The sequence below is a fragment of the Dipodomys merriami genome, unplaced genomic scaffold, assembly GCF_024711535.1.
Source record: "Dipodomys merriami isolate MVZ:Mamm:240054 unplaced genomic scaffold, mDipMer1.0.p SCAF_36, whole genome shotgun sequence".
Classification (NCBI taxonomy): domain Eukaryota; kingdom Metazoa; phylum Chordata; class Mammalia; order Rodentia; family Heteromyidae; genus Dipodomys; species Dipodomys merriami.
The window spans coordinates 7,382,273-7,394,444 of NW_027205159.1; positions in this window are offsets into that span (position 1 = coordinate 7,382,273).

Below are 12,172 nucleotides of genomic sequence, written 5' to 3' on the forward strand. Positions count from 1 at the left end.
TATTATATTGAAGATGGAGTCTCATAGACTTCTATACCTGGGCTGGTTTCATGTGGTAAATCCTCTGGATGTCAACCTTCTGAGTTGCTAGGATTGTGAGTATGAGTTACCAACTCTATTTCCATTAACTAACCGTGGGGTTCTATTTAGATTTGTTTCATTCCAAGCCATAATTTTCTCTTTATCAAGTAAGGATAGCAACAATATAGCAACATTGTGTTGATTTAATGAGAAAAGTCTACATCCAGCATCTAGCATGCATGCGCTCATAAATAACCTCCTTGTCTATTGTCACATCTCTGTAATTCTGAAGTGTTAATGCCATCATTTCCCAGCTGTGAAATCTAGCATCTCCCTGTGTTTTCAAGTACTCTCCATTTATAAATCAGAAAGAATGTGTTAAAGAGTAGGAAGGAAGCCAGGCATCAGTGGCTCAAATATGTAATTCTAGTTCCTCAGGAGGCTGAGATGTGAGAATCATAGTTCAAAGCCAGCCCCAATGGGAAAGTCCACGAGGCTCTTGTCTCCAATCAACCTGCAAAAAGCCAGAAATGGAGCTATGGATAAAGTGATAAAGCATCAACTCTGAGTATAAATTAAAGTCAAGTGAGAGCATACAGACTTAATTTCAAGCTCTAGTACTGGCACAAAAATAAGGAAGGGGTGGGCAGAAGATGGGCAAATGCCAAAACGAGGAGACATGCTGGAATTGTACTGCCTCTCTGGAGAGCTCATCTGGCTGAAGGGGAGAGTTGGGAACAGACCCTTCTTCTGCAGCTTTTGCAAAATGAATTTGTCAATAAGTCATTTTATAGAACAGCCAAAGATTCCCCATAGATTCAATTATATGAAATAGAATCTGCTGGTGAGTGTGAGGAAAGTATTGTCTGAACTGCATAGGGGAAATAACTGATTCAATCCCCAGACCTCTCAACAGCCATCTCCTGCTTTAGAAACCCTGGAGAAACTTCTGGGCCTCTTATTCAACATGCCTGTGCTATATTACATGCCTATTGGTTTCATCAGAACCCTATCTTCCCTTGATCCAGTTATTTTCTTCTGTTGTTCACTTATAGTGCACACTTAAAGTGGCAGCTAGGCAGACTTACAACAGGATGACAGAAGATAGATTAACTCAGTGACTTAGAAGCAAATAGAACCACCATGCTTCCTCTGAGCTTACCCTGTAACTTTCCTGAGCTGAATTTGTTTGAGACTTTTTTTTGGGGGGGGGGTCTGGTTGTGGGGCCTGAACTCTGGGCCTGGTGCTGTCCCTCAGCTCTTCAGCTCAAGGCTAGCGCTCTACCACTTGAGCCACAACGCCACTTCCAGCTTTTTTCTTTTTGCTTATGTGGTGCTGAGGAATGGAACCCGGGGCCTCATGCATGCAAGGCAAGCACTCTACCACTGAGCCACCTTCCCAGCCCCTGTTTGAGACTTTTAATTAATTTTATTGTAGTAAGATATACACAATCAAATTTACCAGTCCAACTTTTTTTGGGGGGAGGGGTCAGCACCCCCCACGGCTTGAACTCAGAGCCTCATGCGCTTGCTTGGCTTTTTTTTTTTTACTTACCAACAGTGCGCTAACACTTGAACCATACCTTCAGTTCAACATTTTGCTGGTTAATTGGAGATGAAGTCATACAGAGTTTTCTGCTCTGGCTAGCTTTAAACCTCCTGATCTCAGCGTCTTGAGTAGGTAGGATTACAGAAGTGAGCCATCTGACCCTGGCTCAATCTAACAATTTTTAACTGTGCAATTCAGTGGCACTGTGTGACTATCAACATCATTCTTCTACAGGACAGCTTCACCTTTCTAAATGGCAACGTTGCACCCATAGAACAGGAGGTCTTTGTTTTTTTTTTTCTCTCCCATCTTTGCAACCCCAATGTTACTTTCTGTCTGCTGGCTTCCATTTGGTCCAGTTACTTCATATAAGTGGAACCATAGGTTATTTATCATTTTACAACTGGTTTGTTTCACGTTATAATATTAGTCAATTTATTTATAAGTGAGTTTCAATAAAAAGTACTGGGCATATTTTAAACATGCCCTCAAGGTTCATCGATATCAAACGACATGGAAGAATGTCCTTCCTTTTCAAGCCTGGATATCCCATACTGCGTACACACCATACCCTGTTTATCTATCCATCCTTCAATGGATATTTGAATTGTTTCCACGATTTGGCTATTCTGAAGAAAGGTGCCCTGCTAGGTCCCCGTAAGTTTTGAGAGAAAATAGGCAATAATGTTTTAAAAGCCCATTGGAGTGATCAACGGTGAACCAACTGGGACATGGAAACTGTGCAGCCCCCAAGGCTGCTGGGAACACACATATAGTCACACCTCTGAGCCTCTGGTTTTAGTCACTGCATTAACTCATCACTGGCCTGAGTCCAGTTTTCTGTCAGAAATCATCACAAGCGGGAATAACGGGGGCGGCCTCATGGAAGTTCTGCTCAAGAACCTCCTACGTGGCTTTGTGCAACACTCGCAGATACCAGAGTCTACTGGAAATGAATTGCAGAGGCATTGATATTTTTGCCACCCATGAGACAGCAAGCATTTCCAACTTTCACAGGTGGCATACTTGATAGGAAATTCTCAGTCTCTTGATCCTGGGCCATTTGTCATTGTGGTTTGGGTGGACATTGTCTTTAAAAGTCACAATCAATGCAAAACTATATGCTTCCCAGGCTGTGGTCTGGCCAGATAGTAAACAAAGCCAAATGCAATATTAATATAATTCAGAAGCCAAATCTTTCTTGCAACAGATTTCTATTTAGTGGGATGTGGATTATGTGCACAGAAGGTAGAATTTGGGAAGGCTTCATTATTATATAAGCAAGGCTTATGCTAAGAGCCTGTTCTGGGGTTGCAGAGATTCTAGTGGCTCATATCTATAGCATCTAAGCAGCCTTCATAGTCTTGAACAACTCATCCAGGTGGTTTTTATTATCCACATCTTGAAGGTAAGGAAATTGAAGCTTCTAGAAATGAAGCAGTTTCTCCAATTCCACACAGCTGGTAATTGGCAGAGCTGGGATTTAAGTCCAAGTTTGTTTCATTCCAAAACTGGTTTCCTTCCTATCCAAATCCAGTGTTAGTAGATTTTAGAAACTAGGGGAAATTTAGAATCCATGTTTATGTAGATCTCAAAGTGTTATGTCCAGACCAGTATCATTTGCATTGCCTGAAAACTGTCAGAAACACAGAGTTGTGAGCTATACCCCAGGGCTTGATTCATTCATGTGCTCTGGGGGGTGGACCCCACATATACTCCTAACTATACACGAGTGATACGAAAATGTAAAACAGGTAGTATTTTGATCCCAAACAGCTTCAGCTTTATAATATTGAACTGTGAACCAGATATGGTGGTGCATATCGATAATTCGAGCTACACAGGAGGTAGGAGAATCACAGTCTGAGACTGGTTCCTGGAAAAAAACAAAAAACCAAAAGAATTAACTAAAAAGGAAAAATATGCTGCATGCCAGTAGCTTATACCTGTACTCCTAGCTACTCAGAAAGCTAAGATACAAAGATTTGGTTTGAAAATAGCCCAGACAGAAAAGTCCATGAGACTCTTACTTCCAATTAACTAGTAAAAAGTCCAGAAGTGAAGATATGGCTCATGTGGTAGAGCCCTAGCCATGAGTGAAAATCCAATTGAATATATGAAGCTCTGAGTTCAAGCCCCAGCACCAGTGCAAAAAGAACGGAAGGAAGTAGGGAAGGAAGGAGGGAAGGAATGAAGGAAGGAAGGAAGGAAGGAAGGAAGGAAGAAAGGAAGGAAGGAAGAAAGGAAGGAAGGAAGGAAGGAAGGAAGGAAGGAAGGAAAAGAAAAAGGTATAAAAGAGGTTGGGGCATTGTTTAAATGGTATTATGCCTGCCTGGCAAGCCCAAGACCCAAATTCAACCCCACTACCACAAAGAAAATGTTTAAAAAAATTAGAGAAAGAGAAGGAAAATAATTACATTGTGAGTTTCACGTGAAGAAATACGTTAACTCTGATCTAAAATTTAAATTAGTCACCTTCCTGCCCCTTCTGTCACTTCGTACAGCAAGTGTCCTTTGGGCACCTGACATTCCTTAGATACTAACTTCAGTCTCTGAAAAATGCCAGCTTCACTCCCATTGGCTAGAGTATCTAGACAAAACTTCAGTTGTATCTATGCATGGGTCTTTAGGCAGATCCCAGGCATGGGATATGATGCATGCAGATGGCAATGGAACCTTTGGGTTGGAGCTATTTGTTACCACAAATAATAAATACCACAAATAATAAAACAGAGGAACTCACATGTTTAAAAAAGATTCAAAGACAATTTTCAATAGATCAGATATAACAGTGGGCGGCATCCGTGGCTCACACCTGTAATCCAGCTATTCAGGAGGCTGAGATCTGAGGATCGCAGCTCAAAGCCAGACCATGCAGGAAAGTCCATGAGACTCATATCTCCAATTAACCAGCACAAAAACTGCAACTGGAGCTGTGGTCCAAGTTCCACAGTGCTAGCTCTGGGTGAAAAAGCTAAGGTTCAGTGTCTAGGCTCTGAGTTCAAGTCTCAGTACTGGCTCAAACACACACACACACACACACACACACACACACACACACACACACACACACACACACACACACACACCCCTCACACAAAGATGCAGTAATGGTAAAAGAGATGGATATGGAGCTTTGACATTCTGGAACCTTACAAGCGCTGAAATATCCCATATCCCATAAGACATGGGCATGGCGACACTTCTCTGTTGAATGACTCAAGGAAGTGACTTGCTCGGGTCTGACTTGGTGTATGACTGCAGAGATTGTAAGTCATAGAACAGACAATATGTTTTCTGGGGCCACTCCAGGGCCTTGGATATGGTACCTCTGAGTCCCATTGTAAATCTAGCTTCCAGGAGTCCTTTGTGTCTTCTTTGCTGTGACTTTACTAATGACACTGTGAGTATAATCACACTGGTAAGGAAAAGATAATGTGCTAGCGTCACAGTGAATGTAGGTCTTTGCATGCGCCTGGGCCACAAGCGTGACTCAGCTGGGGCTACTTGTACATTCAGGATATGAGTGACACAAGCATCACGGCCCAAGGGGAGTGTGTGCTGAGCAGATAAGGATGCGGGGAAGGCAGTGCCGTGGTGTTGGGAGGCCCAGGCAGCCCTGGCTTAAAACTTCCCATCCCAGTTACTCTCTGATCCATCTTGATATGCATCAAGTGTGGTCTGGAACTCTATAACTGTCAGCTGTTGTCACATAAATATTTGCCTTAGTTATTTGAGACCCAGAGTGAAGGCTAAGAGATATTTGATATCTATGGAGTCTTTTATAAGTCACTTAAGGGTGGCTATTTAAAGTATCAAGAATACTCCCAATGTTATAATATCCTATTAAAATGGTGAATTAACATTTACTTGACAGTGCTCTCTCTCTCTCTCTCTCTCTCTGAAATTGTTGTTGTTATTGTTCCAGTACTAGAGACAGAACTTAGGGCTTCACTCTCTCTCCTACCATGTCCATTTCAGGCTTTTTGATGATTAATTGGAGATAAGAGTCTTATGGACTTTTCTGTCCAGGCTGGCTTCTAATTGTGATCCTCATATCTCAGCCCCCCCAGTAGCTTCAATTATAGGTGTGGACCATCAACATCAGCAATGGCATCGTTTTTATTATTTCTTGTTTATAAATAAATACATAGAGATGTCAACCATTAAGAAATGTACCCGTCATATTTGCCTTCTAGGCTCTTCAGAATTCCAGCAACAAGTGTGTAATAAGAAGGAGATTAGGTGAAATGAGATACAGCGTTTGGAAGAATGGAACAGTCTGAACAAAGGTGACCTGAATGTGAAACACCAAGGCTACCTAGAGGAAGTAGGCAGAGGTTAGGGGTGCTACAGTCTGAACATTTGTAATTCCTACAGGGCAGCAAGTGGTGCGTTGTGGGACTTGTTGGAATTATGGAGTCTGCTTCTCATGAATAGATATGAATGCCTTTCTTTCATGAGTGAGTGAATTCTCCCTCAAAGACTAGCTCGGTTACTGCAAGATCATCTTGTGCTAAAGCAAGGCATCTTCTCAGACAGGCTCTTTCTGCTTTCTGCTATAACTGAAACAGCACCAGGCCTTCACCAGAGCCCCAGTAGATACTGGCGTGAGGCTTTTAGACTTTCCAGCTTCCACTTAAATAAAACCCTTTGCTTTATAAATTTTTCCAGCCTCAAGTACTGTGTGATAGCAACAGAAAACAAGCTAGAATCATTTAGATGGGTTACAGAGCATGGAGATTGAACCAAAGAGGTCCCTCAGGGCCCTTGAGAAGGGGTCCCTGTCCTCTCTGCCAGCCAGGTGAGCACATGACAGAAACAATGCCCAGAGTCAAGATTCCTCAGGCCCTCTGAGTCCTGAGAGCCAATGATTGGATCTTAAAAGGGGTCAAGCACAGTGAAAAAAAAGTCTGACACACACTACACATCAATAACAAGCTAGCCTTTGAAAAGTGGACTTTAAGACAATATCCAGAGGTACTGAAGTTTCCCCACACTCGGGTCTACTCTACTTGCAGGTCATCTGACAATCACAGCCTTCCAGGTGCTCAAGTCAAAAAGCTTAGACAGGATAAATTAAACAGGACTCTAAACATTCACATAATGAGACCAAAGGAGGATATTCTTAAGAGATCACAAATGCTCAACAGCTATGTGCATATGATCACACAAAATGATGTTTATCAAAATGAATTCCAAGAAAGGGAAACAACAGGCTTTAAAATGTTTTTTTATTGTAAAGATACTGTACAAAGGGGTTACAGTTACATGAGTAAGTAATGAGTATATTTCCTACTGAGCATTGTTACCCCCTCCTTTGTTTTTCCCCTGCTATCACTTCCTGCCCCTCGTCCCCAACTCCTCCCTTCCCCCTCCCCAAGTTGTAAAGTTCATTTTCAACATAGTACATCTCATTGTTACAATGGGTCTGTATTCTTGTTTCAGCATTTTGTTATTTCCCCTCCCCTCCCCAAATTAGAAAAATGTATATACAAGATGCAGGACACCGGAATCAAATACAGTGAAAACAGGGGGCATACCATGGGGGGAAACATACAAAAGAAACAAATTTTAAAAATCACATAGTACATTAAAAACAACAGCAATAAAGAAAAAAACCTCGTGTCCCTATCTTGGGGTTTATTTCGCTTAGCATCATCTTATATGGTCATACGTACATAGCCTTTGACCTTTTCTGCTTGTCTCATAAGATTATCCTAGACTTATACTAGTTACTGCAAATAAGGGAAACCATGGGACCTATGTTTCTTTGGGTCTGGCTTACTTCACTTAATATAATTTTTTTCAAGTCTTTCCATTTCCTAACAAATGGTGTGGTGCCATTCTTTCTCATGGAGACATAGAATTCCATTATATATATGTATATATATATATATATATATATATATATATATATATATATATATATATATATATATATAGGTTGGTTCCATATCTTAGCGATGGTGAATAATGCTGTGATAAACATAGTTGTGCTGGTAGCTTTAGTATGGCCTTGTTTGTGATCATTTGGGTAAATGCCCAAAAGTGGTATTGCTGGGTCATAGGGGAGCTCTATGTGAAGTCTTTTGAGGAACCTCCCTACTGCTTTCCAAAGTGGTTGAACAAGTTTACACTCCCACCAACAATGCAGTAGGGTTCCCTTCTGTCCACATCCCCTCCAGCATCTGTTGTTATTAGAGTTCTTGATTATAGCCATTCTAACTGGGGTGAGGTGGTATCTCAATGTTGTTTTGATTTGCATTTCTTCTATGGCTAGAGAAGTTGAGCATTTCTTCATGTGTCTATTGGCCATTCTTATTTCCTCTTCAGAGAAGTTTCTCTTTAAGTCTTTAGTCTACTTATTTATTGGGCAGTTGTTTCTTTGAGGATTTGTTGTTGGGGGATTTAATTTTTTTGAGTTCCAGGTATATTTTAGATATGAGCCCCTTGTCAGTTGTATGCTAGTGAAGATCTTCACCCAACCTGTGGGCTTTCTATTGATCTTGAGAGCTATGTGCTTTGCCATGCAGAAGTTCTGCGGTTTCATGCAATCCCATTTGTCCAACCTTTCTTTGATTTGTTGTGTTTCTGGGTTTTTATTAAGAAAATTTTGACCTGTTGCCAAGGAGCCCTTGAGTTTCTCCTATTCTGTCCTGCAATGTTTTCAGGGTATCTGCTTTGACTTCAAGATCTTTTATCCATGTGGAGTTGATTCTGGTACAGGGTGATATGTAAGGATCAAGCTTTAGTTATCTACAGGTGTTTAATCAGTTTTCCCAGCACCATTTGCTGAAGAGGCTGTCTTTCTTCCATTCTTTTTTTTTAGCTCCCTTATTGAAGATTAGGTGGCTATATATTGAAGATTAGGTGGCTATAGGTCTGTGGGTTCATTTCTGGGTCTTTAGTTCTATTCCTTTGGTCCTGAGGTCTGTTCTTGTGCCAGTACCAAGCTGTTTTGATGACTATGGCTTTGTAGTAGAGTTTGAAATTTAGTATTGGTATTCCTCCAGCATTGTTCTTTCTGCAAAGGATTGTTTTTGCTCTTCGGGGTCTTTTATTGTTCCATATGAATTTTTGGAATGTTTCTTCTAATTCCTTGAAGAATGAGGTTGGGATATTGATAGGTATTGCATTGAATTTGTAGATAGCCTTCGACAGTATTGCCATTTTCACCGTGGGGAGCAATAGGTTTTTTATTTTACTCTTTGTGGATTTATTTTCTTTTTTCATTTTTATTTGTTTTTCTGCTTTTGTCGCTGTTTTTGATTCTGTACTTTTTGTCTTGCATGTAACTTTATCTGTTTGGGGAAGGGGAAGTACAGAAATGGTGGGACAAAAGGTGAACCAATGCAGTAGTGGTACTTACTAGATACTATGTTGAAAATGAACTATATAACTTAAGGGAGGTCAGAAAGGAAAACACTGGGAGAAAATGAGGGAAGAAGTGACACTGTTAAAAACAAATGTACTCATCATCTGACTTACGTAACTGTAACCTCTCTGTACATCATCTTTACAATAAAAAATTTTGAAAATAATTGAAAAAATGTTTGTAGTCTTCCTACTTTCCTACACATATACACATCTCATTAGGATATCCTGCAGCTCTACTTCAAAATATATCCAAAAGCCAACAGCTTCTAAGTGCTCTGCTCATCACCACTGTCTGTCACCTAGACAATTAGACCTGTCCTCTAATTACCCTCCAGCTTTCACTGTGGCCAGCCTCATTCCATTCTTCCCCCTAGGACAGCTCTTCTAAAATCTATATCACAGCCACTCTCTTGCTTGCTCAGACCCTGAAGTGCTTGCTGACCCTTAGCTAACAAATCAGAGGCACACTCTGCCTGTATGATCAGGTTCCTTCTGTTCCCACACTTCCCTTTCCGTGATCTGTTCCAGCCAAGGCCTTTCAGGCCTGATCTGCCTCATCTGCTTTGGAGATCTAGCTGTTCCCCTGCTTGGAAAGCTGTCTCCTCAAATATGCCCATAGCTAACCCTATCCCTCCTACAGCTGTTTGCACATCTCTCCCAGCAAGTTCCTATTCTGACTTTCCAGTATGGAAAGGGGTACAGAGTACCCCTGTACATTGCCTTCACACATGCATATTGTTGTTTGTCTCTCCTTGCTGGAACTAAAAGCCTTATGAGATCAGAGGTCCTTGCCCACGCTTCTGGAAACTATTCCTGGCTAATGAACAACATTCAATAAATATTTGTTGAATAAACAGTGAAGGAATTAATTTGGCAGCAGAAAATCTTTGGAAAAGATTTCTTGAAGAAGGGCAAAGTCATGTCCAGGTAGGAGGAAAAAAATCTACCTAAAATCTAGGACTGTGTGGAAAAACAGAATGGGGTTGAGGATTCAGAACAAATGATGGAGGCACCTTGTGACAGCAAAATTAATGTATGTCCAGTTTCAAAGCTTGCTGTTTCCACCCCAGTTTATGTAAGTCTCCTTGTCAGGTGTTGTACTTTTCAGAAGCATCATTTTAAATGACTGCTCTGTCTTCCACTGAATGGATATGTAATAACCATTTCTCTTGCCTTGGGCACCTTGATGCTAACTTTTCACTGTTCTTAATGGTCTTGTTATGAATATCTTCATGACTATAATCTTGACTAGATTTTGGATCATTCCATTGTAATGCATTGATGAAGGTTAGCAAAAAATTAATTGTATGGTTCTCCCAAAAGGTTGTGCCCAATTTCATCATCTCCACATGTTAGGACGTATGCATTCATCATCGTATTGGCTGCCTTGCCAATTCATATATGGAAATTCTGGCATGGTATTTTCAGTGTTTCCATTCCTGTATGATTTGGGTAGGTGTCATTTTCTTATTCACTTCCTTGGATCATATTGCTTTTGTTTTATCCATTGGTATTATTTTCCAGCATAGGTTTAAAATAGTATTTTAATTTGCTTTTCTTATTGAGTAAATTAATATTCCTTCATATGTTCAAGAAGTATTCATACTTCTTTTCCTCTGGGCTAGTTGTATATTTTCTTGATCTATGATTGTAGTGTTCAACTACTTGCTCTATTTCATAATTCCCTTCCTTTTCTTTTTTTCCTTTCCTTTCCCTTTCTCCTTCCCCTTTGGTTTTCCCTTCCCCTCCTTTCCTCCCTCCTTCTCCCTTCATTCTCTCCTTTCTCTCTTTCCTTCTCTCCCTCCTTCCCTCCCTCCCTCCTTCCTTCCTTCTTTCCTTCCTTTCTCCTTCTTTTCTTCCCTTTTTCCTGGGAGCAGTACTGGTATTTGAACTCTGGGTTCCTGCATGCCAAGCAGGCAGATTACTGCTGAGCCATACCTTCAGCCTTTTTTTGCACTGGCTATTTTTGAAATAAGGTCTTTTTGCCCATGTGTGACCTTGGACTATGAATCACCTATTTCATGCTTCCTGTCAGCGTTGGAATGACAAGTATATGCTACCATGGCCAGCCTTTTCTTTGAAATGGAGCAACATTGGAGCTGGTCTTGAACTATGATCCTCTAGATTTCACCTTCCCATGAAGCTAGTACTACAGGCATTCACCTTTGTACCTGACTCCATTTCATATTACCTGTTGTGTGACAGCTGTTAAGGGGTGAGAGCAGGTCAGGATAGGCCCTAGTCCACAGACTACCCAAGATCCCAAGCGCCTTCCCTCCAATGGCTCCATCATCCCCCAGTGTATCATCCTTGTCCTCATGACCACAGCTGGCTCATCACTGGCCAGTCTGGAGCTGGTCTATGGCAAGCAGAATGAAGAACATGCAGTTTCTTTTCGAAGGAAAAAGCTCAGGAAGTTGCACAATCTATCTACCTGCCAGAGAGCTGGTTGAATGAAGGTCGGTATCAAGTTTCCTCTAATGCCCTGAGAGTTTGTTGTTAAAGAAGAATAAAAGCCAGGTGCCTCCTGCCTGTAATCCCAGCTACTCAGCGTAGGCAGGGAAGTCTATGAGATTCTTATCTTCAATTAACCAACAGAAAGCCAGGAATGGAGCTGTGGCTCAAGTGATAGAAGCAGCCTTGAGCAGAAAAGCTAAGGAACAGAGCCCAGTTCCTGAGTTCAAACCCCAGTACTGGCACAGAAGGAGGAGGAGAAGGAGGAAGAAAGCTGGGGAGGAATGAGATAAAGAAGAAGAAAATAATTTGGGGAGCCACCTTCAGCCCACAGTATATAGATGACCTGCTCTTAACAGAATATTGATTCCCAGTTGTTTTCCTGCACCGTGTCCTTATTACACTGCTGTCATTACTTGTTAATGTTTATCAAAGGAATATCTCTTTTCCAATTTATCAATTTTTGCTTAAGCATTTTACCACTAAGTTACTCCAACTAAGTCATTTAGGTTTCCAAGGACAAGACATGTACTTTTCAGAGATCCATCAACAAAAGTGTAACATCATTTTAAGCTCAATGGATAATAATACAGCCTCAAATGTTTAAGATAGGTATTAAATCATCTAGTCAAATCTTACTTTTTGTTTGTTTGTTTGCTTTTGTTGTTGCTGCTGTTCTGTTTCTGGGGCTTGAACTCTGAGCCTAGATGCTATACCTGAGATTTTTTACTTAAAGCTAGTGCTCTACCACTTAACTCACAGCTCTCA